The sequence below is a fragment of the Phoca vitulina genome, unplaced genomic scaffold (assembly GCF_004348235.1).
Source record: "Phoca vitulina isolate PV1807 unplaced genomic scaffold, GSC_HSeal_1.0 scaffold8, whole genome shotgun sequence".
In the NCBI taxonomy this organism is placed as follows: domain Eukaryota; kingdom Metazoa; phylum Chordata; class Mammalia; order Carnivora; family Phocidae; genus Phoca; species Phoca vitulina.
In genome coordinates this window covers 69,759,919-69,783,373 of record NW_022589711.1, presented here as the reverse complement: position 1 = coordinate 69,783,373, position 23,455 = coordinate 69,759,919, and the positions used below count along the sequence as shown (strand labels likewise).

Genomic DNA, 23,455 nt, shown 5'->3' with positions numbered 1-23,455 from the left:
TTGGGTCAACATTTATAAATATTTCAAAGCTCTGTGAGATGTTGCAAAGATCTTCCAATATTAAGTATCATTTGCTTATATTTGAAAATGTGATGGATCAAAATCATATCTTGTTTTAATCAGCACTATTCAATAACAATAATGATGAACACTATTTTTTCATGTTTACTATTTGTACTATTGACTGAGAATGATATATTAGTGTCTGTTGCCTGATTTTTTTTTAATTTTTTTATTGTTATGTTAATCCCCATACTTTACATCATTAGTTTTAGATATAGTGTTCCATGATTCATTGTTTGTGCATAACACCCAGTGCTCCATGCAGAACGTGCCCTCCTTAATACCCATCACCAGGCTAACCCATCCCCCCCTGTTGCCTGATTTTTTATGTAATATTATTGCTTTTTGTTAATTTGCATTAATACTTTTAATAGAAGCATATTATTTATATATACATAAACATTACTTATAGAACACTCTATAAAATATAATGAATACTAATACACATATTATTTATAGATTGCTCTATAAAATTTGCACACCAATGTACTCCCCCAGATTTTCCCTCATGGTATTTTTTTTATATGTACAATGCTGTCCAAATCATCTAGGTCAGTTTGGGATGCCCAGCATCGATCATCTTTTATAATAGTCCCATTTTCTCTCTTTTTCTTTTTTTCTTTTGGGGGGAGAGGTGGGGCAGAGAGAATCTCAAGCAGGCTCCACACCCAGCACGGAGCCGGACGCAGGGCTTGATGTCACCACCCTGAGATCATGACCTGAGCTGAAATCAAGAGTCAGGCATTTAACTGACTGAGCCACTCAGGCACCCCTGATAGTTCCATTTTCTTATAGAGCACCTCTCCCCAAATGTGTATAGTCTCAGCAAGAGAGCAATTTGGGGCAGTAGTCTCCAAGGCAAAGGGCAGATCCTTCCTCTGATTCCCACCACCACTCCATTTACCCCAAAAGCCAGGTGGACCGAATCTCAAGGAACGAGGGAACAGATGATGTTTGGGGTAGGACTCACTGAGCAGAGGCAGAAGCAGCTCCAGCAGCAGCTTTGCCCTGACCAGGGCAACCCAGTGAGAGACAGTTTCCTACTTCCTGATTTTTTTGTTTTTAACCTTCTGCACTTCCTTAGTATTTGCTGTTCCCAGCCTTGCCTTAAGTCTGTGAGCCCCTGGTGCTCTTCTCTTTCAGATAGCAAGAGTCTGCATCCATTGTTTGCTTCACTGACATAACCTGTATGATTTCTCTGTCTTTCAGTCCACCTGATAGTCCCCTGATTAGCAACCATTCACTCCATTTATAAACATTTAATTATTAATGCTAATTAACTAACCACAGCACATACCGACTCTGAAAACACAGAGTACGGAGGAAGATATTTTATCCTTGATCACCTGCTGACATAAATCAATTCAGCCATCATAACAGTGACAGAAAGATGAGAACAGTGTGGTTATCAAGACTTAAAATTTTTAAAAATGTCTGACCATGGCTAAAACCAAAAATCTCAAGAGAGAATGAGGAACAGAGTACATATTACCAAGGTATGTGAAAGCTCTGCGTCTCTATATCTTCATTTTAGCTTTCTGTGGCTCATGCATGTTCTATAATTTCTCCCAACCCAATGTTCAGCTTGTGGGCTGTCTAGCACATGACTGTTTAAAAAGGGGCCACCCTTGACACCTCCAGCCCCAACTCAAACACCTGAGATGAATCTTCACAGTTGCCCTCAGCCAGTCCCTTTGAAGGGTTGTCTTATCCAACAGTCGTTAAATCTAATAACTTGTTTAAAATATCTCTATATTTTCAATGTTTACTTGCTGTTTAAAATTGTACTCATTTTTGGGCCCCTAAGTGGCTCAGTCAGTTAAACGTCTGCCTTAGTTTCAGGTCACATGATCCCAGGGTCCTGGGATTGAGCCCCATGTCGGGCTCTCTGCTCAGCGGGGAGCAAGCTTCTCCCTCTGCTCCCCAATTGCGCTCTCTCTTGTTCTTTCTCTGTTGCTCTCTCTCAAATAAATAAATAAAATCTTTAAAAATTAATAGATAGATAAATAAATAAATAGAATTGTGCTCATTTTCATGGATTTGTACATATGTATAAGGTAGCATGATTATGAAATAAGAAAACTTACAAAATAAAAGAGTAAATATTTGTTTAGAACAGTACAAGTGTATGTCAATTGATTGCTACAATTGTACTGAAGTAACTACAGAAGCAACTGTACTCAGTTTCCCAAAAATCCATAAGTTGCACAGTAAAAAAATGATCCCAAGAAAGTAATGGCTCTAGGAACCCAAGAAAAACAACCTATTTTTTTCAAAGCGACTTTATCCAAACATACTCGTGTATTTTTGACTTTTAGACTTAACATCAAATACAAGTATTTATCTATTCATTCATCCTGAAAACCTACTGTATTTCAGGTACTGTTATAGGAGCTGAGGATACTGCATGAACAGAACTGAAGCCTCTGCTTTTCTGTAGGAAGACAGACCTGAAATACAGAGGAAATGCTGGGTACAGTGAAGAACTATAAACCAGGGTAAACAAAAAAGCTTCCCCAGTGGGGATGGGGGAGATGGACAGGGAAGGCTTCTCTGATAAGATAACATTGGAGCAGAACAAAAGGAGCAAGCCTTGCATATGCCTGAGGACAGATCATCTAGGCAGAGGGACTAGGAGGTACAAAGGCCATGAGGTGGAAGTTGTTTGGTGTTTTCAAGGAAGGGTAAGGAGGCAAAGGTGAATAGAGTGGTGTGAGCAAGGAGAAAAGTAACAGAGAATGGAATCAGAGGGACAACAGGGAGCAAGTTCCTAAAAGGAAGAAGTCTGAATTTAATGTCAATTGATGTAGAAAGCTGCGAGCCAACGAATGACACGTCTGACTCGTTTCAGAAGGACCACACTGACTGCTGTATGGAGAATAGACTGCATGGGGGTGAGGGTAGAAGCTTGAAGACACAGCAACTGTTCAAGCAAGGGTGGACTCGAGCGGGAGTCGTGGAGGTGTTGGAAGTGGTCAGATTCTGTATCTTGGTAGGGTTAGGAAAGAAACCAATATTCAGAAAATCAAATATTCAGGATGAGCCTTAGTTGGCAAGGATATCTGTTACTATTTCCTGATGATAAAAAGTTCATGGGGAGATGGATTAGTGAAGGCCTCAGTGGGGCCAGTTAGTTGCATTAGTGTTGCACTTTTTATCTTCAGCTAGGCAAATGTTCTATTTGTTTGTGACATGTAAGTCTGAGCTCTTGCAGTTTTGCCCTGTAGAACTTAGTTCTACCACCTTCAGACCAGTTCCTGTACCATACATATTCCCATTTCAAAATTACAGACAGATTTCCTTCCCATCAAGTTTTTGACTCAGCCTTCACCTAAATAAACATAGAACCAATTCAGCCTTTTAGTTCCTAACTGCAGTTCTGGTTGAAATCAGATATGACACCTTTAGCTTCAAAATCATCTAGCTTCAGACTCCCTTCTTCTTCATTCTAATTAGCATTCTTTTCATTCTTTAAGAGAAATAGTTCTACAAACACTTGTTTGGCTTTATACTTTCCTAGTCCAGTTTAGATTTAGAAAGTTATGTTTGTCATACCAGCAAATGTTTTTGCTTAGAATAGAAATAGAAGGACTTGTTATAAAAGATTTCTTTAATGATAGTAAGAAAGGCGAAACTTCCCAGGGTGAGAGCCACTTGGAACCCTGCCCGTGTGCCTTCTAATCTTTTAGAACCTCCAGAGAATTATGGAAGTGTTTTCTTGGCAAACATTTGCTAACAGCTAAGGGGTTTGGAAAACATTTTCATCTCCCTGCAACATTTTTCATTTTCTAGGAGAAATGCAATCCTATGGATGGACACTCACTCTAAATTGTTGCTGGTATAGGTTCTCACACTTGAACAGTCTGTAGAATCGGATAGGCACTTTCGAACTCATGCCTTTGGCTAATCTGTAATGCCAGTCAGGACTCCCCTATGCTCACACCCCAGATAGGTATAAGCAGCTCTCAAAAACCTCTTAGCTTGCAGCTTCAGTTGAGTTCAAAGTGTTCCCAGGAATCAGAACTTCCCTGTAAGGACAAAGTGGAATGAATGAATGAATGGTTTCTTTATTAGGACAATTTATTTGGCTTACATTTTGATTTTGACTTACAGACCCTCTGCCCAAAGATGTAACTGCACTATCCTTATAACAACAAAAAAATCAGGGAGCAAATTTCACAATTATAGACCCTTAATATAAAAATACAATGAAAAAGACCCCTGCATAACATCAAAAATACTTTCCAATTCTTTACTCATCTCCTGTTCACTGCTGGGAATCTGCACAGGCCCATAGGCTCCAAAACCCTTAGGACCAGAAAAAATTAGGATACTCAGAATTTTATAAATTTGGGAAAATTCATATAGCATATATGATATTTTACCCCCAGCAAGGCCTGGGCTAGCACCCCATAATTGAACGCTTTATAGTTCTGCAGCAAAAGATGTAATAAGCACACTGCATGGAAAAATAAAGACTGTTAATAGCCTTAAATCAATGCAGGTCAGGTTTTGCTGTCAAGTGAGTTATGAACAAAACTTGATTTTCAGAGTTTTTTGAGTTTTAGAATTGCGGGTAAGGCATCAGGGAGACCTGAATTAAAGCAGAATTGAATAGACTCTACAGTCAAAGAACACTTTAAAAGACTTTTCCTACTCTCACCGATTCATTCAGTATCTTAAGGAACAGTATTTTCTTGCCAACTAATCAGAGGTTAGTTTTTGTAGTTTTATAGTTTTTATAGTTTTAATAATTGTAGTTAGCAAGGAGATCCAAACCCCATTTGATAGTCATTTGGGGGAAGATTTCTAAAATGAATTAGTAATGTCTACCTCCAAGTTTTTTAAAGTGGGCAGATATGAGCATTTTTACAGATGACACGTTTTTCTCAAGCCAGTCAGTTAGGAAGGAAGCACTTGCAAAGGTGTGTTATCATTATGTTCACACCACAGTCCAACTTTCCTTCAAAAGCAGAAATTCGGGGCGCCTGGGTGACTCAGTTGGTTAGGCGTCTGCCTTCGGCTCAGGTCATGATCCCAGGGTCCTGGGATGGAGCCCCGCATCAGGCTCCCTGCTCCGCGGAAGCCTGCTTCTCCCTCTCCCACTCCCCTGCTTGTGTTCCCTCTCTCACTGAGTCTCTCTCTGTCAAATAAAAAAAAGGTTAAAAAATCTTAAAAAAAAAAAAAAAGGCAGAAACTCTCACTTGCAATCAAAGCAACACTTTTATTTCGAAGGTATAAGGTATTTTAAAATTCTGCTGTCCTATCACAGAATTGCTAGGCACTTGTTATCCTAGAATAGACGGAATGTGGAACACTAGTGTTTTTAAAAATAAGAACATGTAATTCCTTTAAATTGGACTGTTCTGCAAGGTACTCAGCCATGATGAAATTGGAGACCTTGTCCATGATACAAAATGTTTTCAACATCATTCATCATCTACCAAGAACAGTGAATAGTTTACAATAGTTTAAAGACCTGGCTTTTGGACTGTTAGCTCTATCAGTGACATCTTGTAGCAATTTGTACACTTCTAGCTTCACTTCCTTTGCTGCAAGAGCTTCTTACCTCTGAATGACACAGTGAATAAACTTATTTTTGAAGCTATTTCTGTATCTTTATCCCAGAATACAAATTTTACTCCAGACAAAGCAGTTCTTCCATCAGTGGTGACATTGACACAGTTTTTCCAATAAACTTTGTTTTTGTTATGGAAATCATATATGTTGGGAATATATTTTTCTCTGTCAGTACATCTTCCTATTATCCAGCAGCTCTCAGCCCCTATCAGAGCAACACACCCTGTGTATTGTGGCAACATCCTCTTTATTATCTTTAAATGGAATTAATTCATAGTTTCAAAAACCGCATATAATGTATTGGCAATAAAGGAGAGGTAAGAGAAAGTAAGTTATAGTAAAATAGACTATTTCTCAATATGTAAAATTTTCAGACAAACCACACTAGAAGACATGAATAAAAGGATCAGATGTTGGTACTACCTATAGTGAATACGTTTTTATCTAAGACAGATTTCCATCTAACTGTTGTCTACAGAATTGCTCCTCAAATTTTGATGTGCATACAAGTCACCTGTGGTTCTTGTTAAAATATGGATTCAGATTTCACAAGTCTAGGACAGAGCATTTCCACTAGGTTCACAAGTGATTACTGGTCCCCTCAAACCTGGACATCTTGAATAGAGAGGGTCAACACAATTTCTTTATGTTGACATTTGAATGTGACAGTTACAGCTGTTGACTGATAAAGGTGTTGCCGTGAGTGACATAATTTTCCAAATAGCCTCAAATCAATTCAGGTCAGATTTTGCTGCCAAGTGAGTTACAAACAATCAGCTCATGATTAATGACTGGACAAGAGTTCTTGGTAAATAACTCTTAGCAAAGTTCCAAAGTACAGTTTTTCCTCAATTTGTACACTGGTTACATTCTCCAAAACTGCAATGTATATGAAAAGTGTGCAAACAATATTTTGAATTTATACATAAAACCATTTAGGTTCTAGGCTACTAGCAGGTTTTTCACTTGCATGCATGCCCAGTAAGACCTTTGGAAGTCGTGTGGGACAAAGGACAACTTTTCATTGTACAAAACCATTCCACACATAGCAGACTTCTAGCATCCCTGGCTTCCACCCATTACAGGCCAGCAAGTGGCCCCCAATCACTGTTGATCAAAAACACCCCCCATTTCCAGAATATTCCAGTGAGGCAGGCAGTATGACCTCTGCTGATTGATTGCCACTGCTTAAGTGAAACTCAAAAATTACTTTTAGCATTTAATTAAAGTGGAATCCAACAGAAACGCAGACATTATAGAAACATTCATTCTTTCCTCCAGCTGTATAGCAAGCCTCCCACACTGTGTAATTTGTTCTAATACTGGTTTCTCAAATTCTTCCACAATTTGATTTATGCATCTTCCACAATTACTTGCTGATGTTTGGTTGCTGTATTGTTTTCCTCACATTATTTTAATTATTTTTACTTCAAGAAAAACTTGAGGGAGGATGCCTGCATCTACCAAAATATTTTATTGAAACAATTTGCTTCTTGGGGCACCTGGGTGGCTCAGTCGGTTAAGCGTATGACTCTTGATTTCAACTCAGGTCATGATCTCAGGGTCATGACATCAAGCCCTGCATCAGCTTCTGCCCTGGGCATGAAGCCTGCTTGGGATTCTCTCTCTCTCCCTCTCCCTCAGCCCCACCCCTTGCCCCTGTTCACACATGCACGCTCTCTCTCTCAAAAATAAACAAATAAATAAATAAATAACAATTTTCTTTTTATTAATAAATAACAATTTAATCTTTTCTTCCTACTCTTCTGAAAGTTGTAAGACAAGTTATCTCCTTTGGGTTGTACAGTTTATTTATTTTTAAAGATTTTTTTCATTCGAGACACAGAGATACAGAGAGAGAGAGAGAGAGAGAGAGAGCATGAGCAGGGGGAGAAGCAGAGGAAGGGGGAGAAGCAGGCTCCCCGCTGAGCAGGGAGCCCGATGCGGGGCTTGATCCCAAGATCCTGGGACCATGACCCGAGCCGAAGGCAGATGCTTAACCATCTGAGCCACCCAGGTGCCCCATGGGTTGTACAGTTTAATGTTTGCTCTCAGAAATTCTGATTTTTAGGTAATAAATAAATTACAGAGTGTATTCTTATGTTAATCCTATTCTTACATAATCACTGTAAGAAAATTTCTATAGGCTTCAATCTTATGCAAATAGGTTGGTTAATATATAATATATACAAACCAAGGAATCTTTTCTCATCACTTTGTTTACAAAGCAAGAACTTTAAGAAGTCTGTTAGGCTAACACTTAACAGAGATTGATATTTGCAATAAATGTTAAAATGCAATTTAGGTTCAATAGTTAAAAATGAGGAATATATTAACTTCTTTTTTTTCTTCGAGCTTTGTTTTTATATAATTAAGCTAGCTGTACACCAGTTATAGCATGTGGATAGTAAGCAATATAAATTCTTAATTTTACACAAATTACATATGGATCACCAAAATTTTGCATATAAATACTGAAGACAACAATGAATAAGTTAAAATCTGTTCAAAGAAATAAAACGAAGTAACTAGTTATGTACAAGGGAACACGCATAAGGCTATCAACTGATTTTTCAGTAGAAAGTCTGCAGGCTAGAAAGGAGTGGCACGATATAGTCAAAGTGAGGAAAGGAAAAAAACTTACAGCCAAGAATATTCTGCCTGGCAAGGTTATTATTCAGAATTGAAGGAGAGATAAAGAGTTTCCGAGGCAAACAAAAGTTAGAGGAATTTATCACAACTAAGCCATCCTTACTGGCTTAAGTGGAAAAGAAAAAGCCTAAGTAGAAGAAAATTATGAAAGAAAAAATTTCATTGGTAAAAGCAAACATAGTAAAGGTAGTGGTTCAATCACTTGTAAAGCCTTTAAAAAAAAAAAAGACAAAAGTGGTAAAAGCAGCTCTATCTATAGAATTAGTGAAGGAGGTGACGCTACTTTCCTGCTCCCACAATACCTCTCACTCTTCCTTTCCAACCAGGGCCTGGCAGAATGGCTTCCACAAAGAAGGGTGGCAGGAAGAAGGGCCGTTCTACCATCAACAAAGTAGTGACCAGAGAATACACCGTCCACATTCACAAGCACATCCATAGAGTGAGTTTCAAGAAGTGTATCCCTTGGGCACTCAAAGAGATCCAGAAATTTGCTCTGAAGGAGGTGGGAACTCCAGGTACGTGCATTGACACCAGCCTCAACAAAGCTGTCTGGGCCAAAGGAATAAGGAATGTTCCATACCACATTCATACACTTGTCCAGAAAACATAACAAGGATGAAGATTCATCAAGCAAGCTCTATACATTGGTTACCTATGTACCTGTCACCATTTTCAAAAATCTACAGACAGTTAATGTGGATGAAAACTAATCACTGATTGTCAATAAAGGTATAAAACTGCAAAAAAAAAAAAAAAAAAAATTAGTTAAGAATACAAAATAAAAAGATGTAAAATATGACATCAAATTCATAAATTGTGGTGGAGGGAGTAAAAATGTAGTGCTTTTAGAATATGTTTGAATTTAAGTGATTTAAACTTAAAATAGACTGCTATCTATAGGATATTATATGTGAACCTCATAGGAACCACGAACTAAAAACCTATAATAGATAAACAAAAAATAGGGGCACCTGGGCAGCTCAGTCAGGTAAGCATCTGCCTATGGCTCAGGTCATGATCCCAGGGTCCTGGGATCAAGCCCCGCATCGGGCTCCCTGCTCCTTAGGGAGCCTGCTTCTCCCTCTCCCTCTGCCTGCTTCTTCCCCTGCTTGTGCTCTCTCTCTGTCAAATAAATAAATAAAATCTTTTTTAAAAATAAGCAAAAAATAGGGGCACCTGGGTGGCTCAGTTGGTTAAGCATCTGCCTTCGGCTCAGGTCATGGTCCCAGGGGTCCTGGGATCGAGCCCTACATCGGGCTCCCTGCTCAGCGAGAAGCCTGCTTCTCCCTCTCCCGCTCCCCCTGCTTGTTTCTCTCTCCCGCTGTGTCTCTCTCTGTCAAATAAATAAAATCTTAAAAAAAAAAAAAAGCAAAAAATAAAGAGTCAGAATATCATTAAAGAAAGTCATCAAATCACAAGAATAGAGAGCAAGAGAAGAAGAAATAGGGAAAAACTACAAAATTAACCAGAAACAATTAACAAAATGGTAACAAGTACATACTTTTCAATAATTACTTTAAATGTAAATGGACTAAATGCTTTTATCATATGCTCTATATCAAAGATATAGAGTGACTAAGTGGTTAAAAAAACAAGACCCATCTATATGCTCCCTACAAGAGACTCACTTCAGAACTAAAGACACATAAAGACTGAAAGTGAAAGGATAGAGAAAGATTTCATGCAATGGAAACAAACTAACAAGCTGGGGTAGCAATAGTTGTATCAGACAAAATAGACTTTAAAACAAACTAGCAAGAGATCAAGAAGGGCATTACATAATGACAAAGGGATCAATCCAACAAGAAGATATAACAATTATAAATATCTATGCACCTAATATTAGGAGAACCTAAATACATAAAGCAAATATTAACATAAAAAGAGAAACTAACAGTAATACAATAACAATAGGGGACTTTAAGACCCCACTTACATCAGTGGATAGATCATCCAGATGGAAAATTAATAAAGAGTGGTTTTGAACAATACATTAGAAGCAGATGAACTTAACAGATATATACAGAACATTCCATCCAAAAACAACAGAATATACATTCTTTTCAAGTGCACATGGAATGTTCTCCAGAATAGATCGCATGTCAGGCTACAAAAGAGTCTCAATAAATTTAAGATTGAAATCATATTAAGCATCTTTTCTGACCACAACAGTATGAAACTAGAAATCATTTAAGAGAAAAAACAAACAAACAAAAAAAAAAACAAGAAAAGCAAACACATAGAGGCTAAACAACATGCTACTAAACAATCAGTGGGTCAATGAAGAAATTAAAGAGAAAATTTCTAAAATACCTGGAGACAAATGAAAACGGATACAGAACATTCCAAAATCTTTGGTACACAACAAGTGTAGTCCTAAGAGGGAGTTTACAGTGATACTGACCTACCTCAAGAAACAAGAAAAATCTTAAATAAACAATCTAGCTTTACACCTAAATTAATTCAAAAAAGAATAAAGCCCAAAGTTAGTAAAGCACTGCCTTTTTTGTCTGGCTTATTTCACTTAGAGTAATGTCCTAAAGTATCATGCACACTGCGGCATATTACAGAATTTCCTTCCTTTTTAAGACTGAATAGTATTCCATCATATATGTTATAACATATGTTATATATAATATAACATATATATGTTATATCACACTTTGCATTTTGGTAGGTTTTGTGTTTCTAGTAATTTGTTCATTTCATCTAGGTTATCCAATTTTTTGATGCACATTGTTTAGTACTCTCTTATAATTCTGTTTCTGCAGAATTAATAGTATTGTCCCCACTTTCAACTCTGATTTTAGTAACTTGGGTTTCCCCTCTTTTTTGTTTTCCTACTCCATCTAGCTAAAGGTTGTCAACTTTGTTGATCTTTTCAAAGAACCAACTTTGGTTTCATTGATTTTCTCCATTGTTTTTTTCATCTCTATTTCACTTATCTCTGCTCTAAAATTTAGTATTTCCTTCCTTCTGCTAGCTTTGCATTTAGTTTGTTCTTCTTTTTCTAGTTGCCTAAGTTGTAAAGTCAGGTTGTCAATTTGAGATCAGGAAGTGTCTATTTTTTTTCTTAGCATTTACAACAGCCCAAAATGGAAACCCTGAATATACTCACACACAAACTCTAAACATTAGAAAAGCAGATTTCAAGATACATTTAGAGAAATTCTGACATGATTGCATAGGAAGAGACTCTTCAAGGAATGTTCTTGGAGTTTCTTGGTCCTCCAAAGTAGAGATAGAAAAGATGGAAAGAGGGACCCAAAATTCAAGAGTAAGAATTTTATTAGAAAGTCTCAAGCCGTGAATAAGGGGACTCATGATAAAGACTAAGTTCAAATTTAAAAGACTATTTCCTAAAGTAATAGTTGGAGCAAGAAATAGGAAGAAGAAGAAATGAAATCATTGCTGGGTCAAACCGGGCAAAGAGAAAGCAAAACAATTTTATTTCTATTTAAGCCTTGTCTTTATGAAAGGGAATAACTTTCAAGCTGAAAAATAGAGAGCAGCCACAAGGGTTAAAGCTAAGATAAGTGAAGAATCAGATAAGAAGAGAACTCTTAACTCCTCTAAGTTCCAGTTTCTAAACAGAGATGTTTGACATTCCAGGATACTAAAAATATTGTAGTTGCAATTGCAGAGTCTGTGCTTGATAATGAGTCAGGAAGAAGATGAAGATCACCAGGAGACTGGAAAACGAAAACTTATGTCCAAGTGTTCAGCAAGAAAAAAAAAATGTGACTCTAGGTAATATGAACTAATTATTCAGCCATAATTTATTGAACACCTAACCTATGCTAAACACTGAGCACGGTTTGGGGACTACAAGAAGAAAATAGAATCCCTAGCCTACAGGTAGCTTACATTCTAGCAGGGGACCCAGATTGGAACATGAAAAGTTACAGTGCTGCAGTAGAGATCAGTGTTAGAGTCAAGTGGGTACTGTGCAAGTCAGGGAGGGACAGCCTAACCCTACCTCGAGAGAGGCAGACAAGGCTTGGGTGCAGATAGAGAGACTGACATTCACCAGCTGATGGGTGGAAATGCTAGGGAAGAAGAATGAGGAAAAAGTAGGGAGAACGTGGGATGGAAGTTTCCTCTGATGGGTGAAGAAGAAAGACTATCTTCAGAGTGGGGGACGTTCTGGCAACAGTCACCTTAAGCTGGGCTTCTGGGTCATATGTCAGACTAAACATCTATATATTGGAGGGCAGATGACAATGGTTTCACTTGGGGGTCAAATTCATTTGGCATAAGTAGGGCTTTAAACCAATGAAAGCTGAGTTATCTGTTCCTCTGATATTATTCAGAGCCATTGGAGAGAGCACTGTGTCAAGTGGGTCAAAGCCTTGGCCACAGAAGGGTACAACCTCGAGGCAGTTGACTGACCACTATTGGTTGGTGGTTTCCACTGGACATCACAAGAATACCTAGGTACTGACTTGGCACCCATACAGCTCCCTTGTGCAGATGACAGACTGAAGTGGGTTTCATGATGGTGATATCTCCAAGTCTACACCTCAGCCTTCCTTGACTTCCTCTGACTTGTTCAAGAATACTCTCTGCAAGTATGTATGCAGATGTTTCTATTTTACAGTTAGTCTTGCAGTTTTTGACCTTAAGGGTCAAAATTCTCTTCAATTTTTTCTGGTTTTGTTGCACTCATATCCCCTCAAAGCGCTCCGTTACTATTGTTTAATTCTTTGAGCTGGGGGAAGGGAAAGCAACAGGGGACTGAATAAGATGTGTGCATGGGAGAGGACAAGAGAGGGGAGTGGAGATAGGAAGCCAGCTGAAAGGAAATTAACCAACCTGTTTATGGGGCAAAGTAGTGAGATTTTGAGTGGCTTTTGTTTTCTTTTTTATGCAACTACTTTTAAAAAAACCTGTTTGCAAAGAGCCACTTAGTACTTTTATAAACAGAAAACTACTCATGAATATTATTATTTTTCTCAGATGAGGAAGAATCACAATGAGCTAGCAAGAGTTCCCCAGAAATTAGTTTAAGCCTGATATAATATTTGGATAGAGCTATTGGGTGGATAAATCAGGGGGATGCATGGTATTTCTAATTATTTTATTACATGGAACCAAAATTGATTGAATAATCATATCCAAAAAGTGTTTATTATAATGTGTGACTATCGACCTAAGCAATGCTTCTAGTGGGTTGCCACAAGACTCCACATAGCTTCATCTAATACCTTACATGAAAATAACTAATTTGTGTTTATGAAATTTGCAGATGGAAACTGAGGGAACATATCAGAATCGAGATTCACAATGACTTCAATAGAATGGGCGAGCAGGTCAAATTACTGAGATACCATGCTGTGATAAGTGTCCAGTTTGACAAATCAGCTCTCCACGTCTGGGATGGGACACAACTGGAGAGAGAGTGGGTACAAAACCCCAAGAGTTGACCCACCTGCAGGCTCAGGATGATCTGCAAGCACTTCCCTGGCCCAAAGCTACTGTGATGTTAAGCAGCGTTAATGAAAATGCCACACCTGGAACAAGGTGAAGAATATTCCTCCATTGTCTGATTAGATGACAACCTTCATTGCTTGTATATTTGTGTCCTACTGGCCCAATTGCATTGAGTGGAGGAGGAGGAAAAGGAGAGGTGTTCCTCACCACAGAGACTTTGGGAGACATTTTCCAGTGCCAGTGGACCAATATGATGGCTGCTGGCCTTCTTGAAGTTCACACATTTGTTTGGATCCAATACTTAGATCAGCTAAAGAAGAGATACCTTTATGCAATTTCCCTAACTTGTAACTTCCTCCCCATTGAGAGTATTTGTGCAAAAATATTGCACAAAGATTTTCAAAAAGTGTTAAAACTAAGCTTGTTTCTGAAGTTCAGGCCACAGTTGAATTTAAGATTCATGGATAGAGGATATTTTCTACCCTCCTGTGCTAAAACTACGAACCTGGATTTGGTCCTAGGCAGAGATGTTCTTTGCAATGACATCTCTAAGAGGAGCTTCCTGGCTAGCTTGACTGGTATTGATTGACTGTTTGCCAAAAGTCTTTAAGTTGACATCTAGCAGGCCTGGGTGGCTCAGTCGGTTAAGCATCTGCCTTCTGCTCAGGTCATGATCCCAGGGTCCAGGGATAGAGCTCTGCATGGGCTCCCTGCTCAACAGGAAGTCTGTTTCTCCCTCTGTCTGCCCCTCCCCCTGCTCGAGCACTCTCGCACAAGCTCTCTGTCCCTCTCTCTCTCTCTCAAATAAATAAATAAAATCTTTTTTAAAAAAAGTTGGCATCTAGATATGCTCTCTGATTTAATTATCTCCTGAAATCTGCAGTGTACTTAGATATGAATAATTATAACCAAGTAGAAAATAAACTTCTTACAGGCAGGAAACATGTACCTTTTAGGATTTTCATTTTCTAGTCTTTTCATCTTTTTAAAATTAGCTTTCTTTCTTTCTTCCTGTCTTTCTTTCTTTCTTTCTTTCTTTCTTCTTTCTTTCTCTTTCTTTCTTTCTTTCTTTCTTTTCTTTCTTTCTTTCTTTCTCTTTTCTTTCTTTTTCCTTCTTTCTTCTTTTCCTTCTTTTCTTCTTCCTTTCTTCTCACCCTTCTTCCTTCCTATCTTTCTATAGAGTCAAACAGTACTAAACACAAAGCAGTTGATGACTGATAGTGACAGCCCCAATCTTTGTGTAACAGAGGACCCCCCAGGCTAGCCTAAACTGTTCCAAATTCAGACAAGCCTAGGGAGGTTCCAGGGCCAGCTATATTTGTGTGAGGCTGAGGAATCCCCTGGGAAAGAAAACTCAGAAGGAAGGAGAGTCAAGGCCAGAGGCCCCGTCCGGAGATAATGGGCTAGAACATCTGCCAAGGACATGCAGCAGCAGAGCATCACATCAGCTCTTGGATGAAGGCCCAGGGCTCAGGGCCGCCTAGAGGCAGCTGGAGGAAATGAGTGTGGGAGCCCATGTGGAAGGAAGAGCAGGCTCCCAGGAGACAGGAGATGTTCTACAGCTGAATTCTATAGGAGGGAGTAAAGTCAGAGGAAAATGGTATAGCCTAGGGAAATCAGAGTGTTTTGAAATATTTTAGAAAAAAATCTGAAGGGAAAACTGATGTACGTCAAAAAGCATATTCCCTTATCATTCATCATGAGAAAATGCTGATCAAAGGTAACTCACTTGTGCTATGGAAGTAGGCCCTCTGTTTACAAACACCACACTTAGATTAAGGAGAACCTATGGATTGCTCATTCCAGAGTTACTCTAATGTGGGTATTCAAAAGGAAGACTTTTGCTCGCTTAAAAGTGCACCCAAAAAAGTTGCAAATCTCTCCTCTAAGGAAATAGAGCACTAAGTTTGCCTAACTGAGATTATTATACTTTTCAAAACATAACTAAATCTATGTTGTAAATACCTCTTTTATTCAACAAAAGTACAAGTGCTCTTTGAAATGTCTTTTTTATAATTACTGTCTTTAACCCAGGATTAACAAGAAAAAAGTAAGTTGATTTGGGGAAATTTTTTATTGCTATTATTATAAACACATAAAATGTATTCTCCACAGTGTGTGTGTTGTAAGCAAACATTTCTAGACTTCAATAATGCTAGACTTGCGTTCGCTTTTTAGTAGCACCATGCAATAATATGGTCTGCCGTCATCACTCCATTTTCTCATTTGTGGACCTCAGCAAGCACATCCCCAGGCTTCAGTGCAGGCCAGCTCCAACACTGCTGGGAGTGGTAAAAACTTATGCTTTATCATTGGCCCCAAAAGGCATATAGTTGGGTTCTATAATGTTTTCCAGGGTTTTTTTTTTTTTTTTTCCTTTTTCTCTATCAAGAGAGGAGAAACATATAAATTGCATGTGGCCTAAAATGGACATCTTGTAGAGAGCGCAACTTGCGTTAACTACGTAACCGTGCTTCCCGTCCACAGAACATGTGCCCATTTCAATATTTACAGAATGTATTATTAGGAAACATAGGATAATAAAACATGAAATGAGGCAAAAGCATAGGAATTTGTCTTTTATTTTGCTCTTGGTAGAGAGATTTTTGTCTCAATCTTGGAACGAACTTAAAAACTAGAGCTTGTTAAGCTAGGCTGGAAACAATTTTAAGCAAGAGCAGGAGCTCTATTCACCTTTTTGGAATTATGCAAATGTAACCTGTTTGGAGAATAAAAAGCGATGGAAGAAATTAGCAGATGACACTAGAAGAGCTCATAAAGGGCATTAAAAAAAAACAACTTTGGTCAGTTTAGCATTAAGAAAAAACAAAGGGTAAGCATTTTGTGATTCGTGTATGCATGTCTGTGTGTGGAAATGACAAATCTATTTTAATAGCTCTTATGTTTCTTCCCCCTACACATGCCGGTAGACTTACCAAAAATGGTCCATACAAAAGTGGGTCTGACTAAAGATGGCAGAAACTTCCTCAGCGTCTACCACATGGTGCCTCTGCCTTCCTGCCACTCACTAAAAACATGATTTCCAAAATGGATGCTTTCAAAAATTCTTCTCTCCCTTCCTTTTATAGGAAATAGACAATTTTCCTAACACATAAACGCCTCTGACCCCACATTTACAAGAACATGGATCAGGAGTCTGACCTATCCCTTTTGAAAAGTTGCCCATCTTTAATACGGGGCATAACAAATGAAGTGCAAAGATCCTAGGGGATACTACTTTACATCATCATCGAGGCTATCAGGAGTGAGGAAAGGGGAACCTCTGTGAAGAGAGAACTGGGAGAAAAAGTGGAATTCACTCTGTTTTGAAATATCCTAAGTGAATGGGGTATAAAAACCACAATGCATAGTTTTATCCTCAAAGGATGTAAAGGAAATAGAATCTTCAGAAAAGAAAGGCTGGTTTGTGCTGGGGAGAAAGCTGAAAAGAACATTTTATAAGAAAGTCACACTTCAGCCAAGTACTTAGTTTTTTCAGCCTGAGGCCTGAACTATAAAAATTGAAAGGAACCCTCTCTTTAGGACTAGACTGAAGAGTTTATATTATGGATCCTAGCAGCTAACTTTGTGTGAGCTACATCTCTCCCTCTACGCTAAGCTTAGTAATGGGATTAGGATGCTTCCACTCTGGCTTCCTTCTTCCATTTTCCTTCCTGCTAAAAATCTAGGACTGTTATAAGCATCATTGCCTGATTATTGGTATTACACATAGTTATTGGTAAATAACCAAAACTGAAAAAAAAAAAAACCATGTTTAGCAACAATGTACTAGACATTGTTTTGTTACATGCATGATGATTTTAAACTAAGTATTAGATGATTATAACATTGGACTTGTAGAACTTGAACATTTATACTGAGTTTATGTCAAATTTATCCAAGTTGAGGGGCACCTGGTTGGCTCAGTTCGTTAAGCCTCTGACTCGTGGTTTCAGTTCAGGTCATGATCTCGCTGTTGTGGGATTGAGCTCCGTGTAGGGCTCTGTGCTCAGTGCGGAGTCTGCTCCAGATTCTCTTTTCCTCCTCCTCTGCCCTTCCGCCTGCTCACATGCACTCTCTCTCTGTCTCTCTCTCTCGAAAATAAATACATAAAACCTTTAAAAAAATATTTATCCAAGTTGAAGCCACTGAGTAATGATGTTAAAGATTTATCTTTAATAGCTGAATTTCATTCCCTTTAAAACTTAAAGGTGAATTGAAAATTTGCCCTCTTCCTAAACAATGAAATTCTTAAAGCAGGACCTGTTTCTCCCTATGGCATTACCTTTCAAACTGAACAACTGAACTAATCTAAGTAATGATGCATCTGTCACTAGAGGGGGTTAAAGCATTTCTGTCCTCGGCTGCCATGGGGAAAGCAAGATTCTAGAAAGCTGTCCTTTCTCCCCTTTGGGATGTGTGGGAGTATTAAACCCCAAATAGAACAGTGCTAAACTTTCCTTTTTCATATTTTGTTTTTCTATAAACAAACTTTATCTGTGGCCTTGTAGCAGACAGTCAGTTCCAGGAAACACACAGCAACAATGTCATTCCCCTTGTGTTGCACATAATATAAAAACAGAGTTTAAGTAAATATTTGAATTAGGACAATTTGAAAACTGACTTTGGAGTCCCCTTTCCCTGGCATGTATCGATCCCCTTCTCTCCAGAGCGGCTGTTTCAGCGGATTCAGTATGCCACACCTGAGCCATTTAAATGAAGCTGCTTCCGGGAAACATACCGAATACTAGCAGGGTTTCATCTTAAAAACAGCATTTGCAGAATGGAACTCAGATTAGGAGGCTCAGCTTCTGTTGTGCAGCAAAGAAATCGGGTCTAGAAATAGCATAGAGCAACACCTAGTGCTAAACGTGGATATAGCAGAAAGATCGTCAGTCGCAGCGGGCTTATTGAACTATAGGTGAAGGTTGCAGTTAGACAGCTCTTTGGGTATTTTAACCATGGAATTAGTCTGAAATGACAGGCGTGGACTGGCTGATCTCTCAGGTCCCGTTCCATTCTCTGATTCTCCAGTTGGGTCGTTACTGTGTACTTTTCATTCTCATTGCCCCACATGCTTTTTAGTGAACTTGTCTGTTGGATCAAGGAGGCTTGCCTAGTAGCCTAGCTGTTATCTTTAATGTCAATTAGCTTTGGGTGGATCAAGAGAAAGTAACAGAAAGGCTTATGTACTGGGACAAGGAGATGGGAAAGTATCAGGAAATGCCCTTTTCTCCCCCACCCCCTTTAAAATAAATATATAAATAAATAAAAACCAGGGCAGGACATCTGCATCGTTGAAAAGAGAAAGGAAAGTGCGGGCCTTTGTATACAAAAACAATACCATCATCTGGTAAAAGTAAGCAATGTTTGTCCTAGGCTACCCAACTCCTTATATCAGAACGATGCACTTAGTTGTCCTAGCTCAGAAAAGATCACAATATCATCTGTGTGGAAATACAATAGGAGTATTAGTTTGTATAATCAGGTTCTCGTGAATAAAAATTTTATTTTATTATTTTTTAATTTTTTTAAAGATTTTATTTATTTGAGAGAGAGCTCCAGAGAGAAAGAGAGAGAGACCACAAGTGGGCGGAGGGGCAGAGGGAGAAGCAGACTCCCAGCTCAGCAGGGAGCCCCATGTGGGACTTGATCCCAGGGTCCTGGGATCATGACCTGAGCCGAAGGCAGAAGCTTACCGCTTACCGGACTGAGCCACCCAGGCGTCCCTCATGAATAAAAATTTTAATATCTTTGCTATCATTTTTCTAGAGAGTAGGGGAAAATACTTGTTATCTATGAAAAGTACTCAGACGAAGCAGTAGATAAAACTTTGAATATACAGAAATACTTAAAAGCCATTCTATTAGACAGATCACCAGTGAACATGAGCTGCTTTAAAAAAGTTGGCATCATCCTTAGAGCTTTCCCCCAGAGGCGGAAGTTCTGGCTAGACTCACCCTGTTGGTCTGTGACCTTGCGTCTTCCTCTATTTAACACAGAGTCATGTGGCGGTATGTCACATGCCCATATAGCAAGGCCAGAATAATCCCAGCATGGGCACGCCTCTCCCATATATTCACATACAACGCACGTGTATTTACAGTGCGGTCTCACAGCTGAGCGAGCTAACCTGGATGATTTCCTTTGTGTTTCGGTGTGGATTTTCATGGAGAGGGGACGGAGAGATTTAAGGTACCAAAACATTAATTGTTTCTAAGTGAAGGCCTGAGGAGCTAGCTTTGTCAGCAAAATGGTCTAGATAAACTAGTAACTGTGATCAGCAGCTTCATTCATCCATCCATCCATCCATTCATTCATTCATCAATGTTTCCTAAGCATCTACTTCAGGCCAGGTATTGTTTGGGGCTCTGGAATGTAGCAGTGAACAAAACAAAGTCCTTACTTCATGGAGCTTTCATTCTAGTTGGGAAGACACACAGTAAACAAATGAGCCAAGAGCGATGAAGAATCAAGTCAGGTGGCAATGAGTAAGCTCAATAGAGGGAGGGGGAAAGAGATTGATGAGAAAGGTCTGTGATGAGGGGCTTTTTGAGCAGAGACCTGGATGAATTGAGGGAGTGAATCAACTTGTACCATTTTTAGCTCACCTTGCTTTCCTGCATTATAAATATACAGAAAACTGAGGTTCCTAATATTTTAACCATTGCTTAGAAAATAGAGTAAGGACTTTGTTTCCTGGCCAATCAGAAGTTGATTTAGAGGGGTGCCTTGGTGGCTCAGTCAGTATAGCATCTGACTCGATTTCGGCTCAGATCATGATCTCAGGGTCGTGAGATCAAGCCCCATTGGGGCTTCCGCACCAGGTGTGGAGCCTACTTAAGATTCTCTCTCCCTCTCCCCCTGCCCCTACCCCCTCCTGTGCTCTCTCTCTCTCTCAAAAAAAAAACAAAAAACAAAAAAACAACCTGATTTAGAGAGGTTAACCCTACTGGTCACTCTCAGCCTGTGGATGGGGACTGGTCTTTGAGTTCTGTGCACGCCCAGATCCTCACTGAATTCTCACCTCTCCATCCACCTACACTAGTCACTCCATGACTTCAGATGTTAGCAGTTCCCTCCCAGTTTTGCATCCCTTTTCAAGGAGCTAGAAAAGAGTGATTTAGCTCTATGCTCCTTTAGTCCTTGCCCTTCCAGGCCTCTGCTGTGTTGGTTGACAAGTTTTAATTATCTTATGACACAGCCACCAGAGCTGGGCTGAGATCACCAATCTGTGACTCAAAGGCTGTTGACTAAGCAGCTGGTGGACGCCGGCTCCCAGCTGGTGGATGCTGGCCTCCTGGCTGCCTATTTGTGTGCCAGGAGGGCAGAGGGAGGCCTCCGTGGAGGAACTCTACATGAAACCCCTCCCGCAGGAATCCCGTTGGCCAACAGACCATGTACAGCGCCGGCTTCGTTGCCATTGCTTCTACCAGCCAGCGGTGGATCCAGATGGTGGCTCCCAGTCCTCCAGGAGATAACACTTTCACTGATAAAGGCTTCTGGGGGACAGGCATTTTGGCCACGCAGGCACTTTAGCTCCTTGGGGATTTATTTCAAGGCACGGAATCTGAGATATGGAAGGAATCTGAGAAATTATCTAGTCTAACCTCCACATGTCACTGAGAAGGACACCAAGATTATGAGAGGTTTTGATTTACTCGAGGTCACACAGCCAGAGTCTCTTCCTACTGCATTCCACTGCTCCTCATCTTACTCATTTGTTTTAGCCTATGCCCCCTCGGCCAGCCATACAGGAACGATGCATGCAACAACCAGCATAGTCCATCTCCACACGAAGGTCAAGAGCACACACATGGAGCACTGAGAAATGGAAAACTAGACCAGCAATGCTCTAGATAGAAAGTCCAGAGTTTTCCTTCAATACGTAGGAATGAAACTTTGGTTGTGGTTCTCCCATTTGTCCTAATTTTATAAAAAGAAAGGGCGAGGAATATCTCTCTGTCTCTGTCTCTCTCTGTCTCTGTCTCTGTCTCTGTAACTGGGAGTAGAATCAGCAGTTCTAAAAAATGTTTCCTTTGTGCACATGCAGCATCATCTCCATTCCTATTATGTCCTGGGTGAGTACAGCCCTATTTGGTATACGTCATGGATCAATTTTCATCTATGCATACATGTTTTAAAAGGTGTAGTACACCTATGTCCTGATCTGATAGTGGAAAACAAAAATTACAGACTTCGGAGTCAAGCATTTGTAGGTTCAAAACCAGGATTCAACACTGATTAGCTGTATCACCTTCACTATTTACGCCTTAGAACCTCAGCTTTGTCATTTGTAAAATGGAAAAAATAATGACAACTGTAGAGGGCTTTAGTGAACCCATCCTCACCATTCCTGCCTCTTTTGTGCCTTTTACGTGGATATATTTGGATCCAAAAGTATGTTTAGTTTCTCACTGAACAGTTTGGTTCTTTCCTTTTCAAAAATGCCAAGAGAAGGAACTAAATGAATATACATTTCCTATTTAAGAGGATTTAAAGGTTTGTCCCTAGAAGCAACTTAAAAACAAGCATAACCTGAGAACATTTCAGGATACTTAGACCTCCTTCTTTCTCATCCCCTTTTGTTTTGTTTTGCTTTGTTTTTTGCCCTTTCCCTCTACTCATTTCCCTTTTGTCCACCCTACAAGTATCTTTTGTAAAATGCACACGAGTGGCCCGTGGCTTCCATTGCTCCTCTGTCCCGGAATCAACTCTGTCCAGACCCAGGCTTTGGATCTGTGAGTGACGCAAGAAGCTGTTTTTGGCTTCAGGAATGTTTTCCTCTATGTTCTGACTCCTCTCTTGTTGTTCTTCTTTCCTCTCCATCTTCTCTCCACCTCTCTTCCCCAGACACCCCCACTGTTTCTCTCTTCCTGTTTTCTTAGTGTCTTCCCCCGCTCCTTGGTGGCCAGAGCACCGATCAGTCATAGCTGCTGTCACGATCTCACTTCTATCTGCAGCCCTTCTAGTCGGTGATTAAACAAGATAGGAGCAGCCTTCCCAAAAGACAGACAATCCCCACAGTAGCCTGTGGGAGGCTGCCTGGTGAGGTCAAGTCTGCCAATAAGAGCATTTCCTTGCAGCTGCAGGGCTTGGGAGAGCAAACTGACAGCGAGCTGCACACGTTTGCTGGTGACACACTTAAGTTGTTTTGCTTTGCAAAAACATGGGAAAATTCTGATAAATTCCAGATGATTGCAAAACACATCCGAGGGTCAGATATACAAAAGGCAGATAACGTCTAAACTAGGTAAGTACAAGCTGATGCACAAATCTCTATTTGGGTCCAAACATCTTGCAGATTGGAAGGCTTTAAATTTGACAATTCCCAGTTCGGGATGATAAAAATTGAACTTTGCTCTCCTTAAACCCCAAGCCATTATGAGAAGAGAGGGTTCACTCAAAGTTGAAGTCGAACAGCTAGTAAAAAGCAGAAGAAAATGTGCATTATGAAGGAGCGTTAGAAAGGTTTTTAAACCAGTAAAGAAATTGGAATAGCTCGAAAGACAAGAGTATATAAACAATACCCATCAATGTGTCTGCAAGAGTGGTTCACCTTCACAGTGTAACCTAACATACCTGTTGCATCGTCCCTATTCGAGAAAGACAGGTGTCATGTTGATGCTAAGGGGGGGACAGAGCAGCTTTTCCTTACACTCCTTACACTGTGACCCACAGGCGTCAATATTCTCGGGGATTATTGAGCCAGCGTGGCTGTATGTCT

General features: G+C 39.6%; 1 pseudogene; it reads left to right on the top strand.

The window, feature by feature from the left end:
* The first annotated feature begins 8,611 nt into the window (after positions 1-8,611).
* Positions 8,612-9,005, top strand: LOC116633584 (annotated as a pseudogene).
* The last annotated feature ends 14,450 nt before the right edge of the window (positions 9,006-23,455 follow it).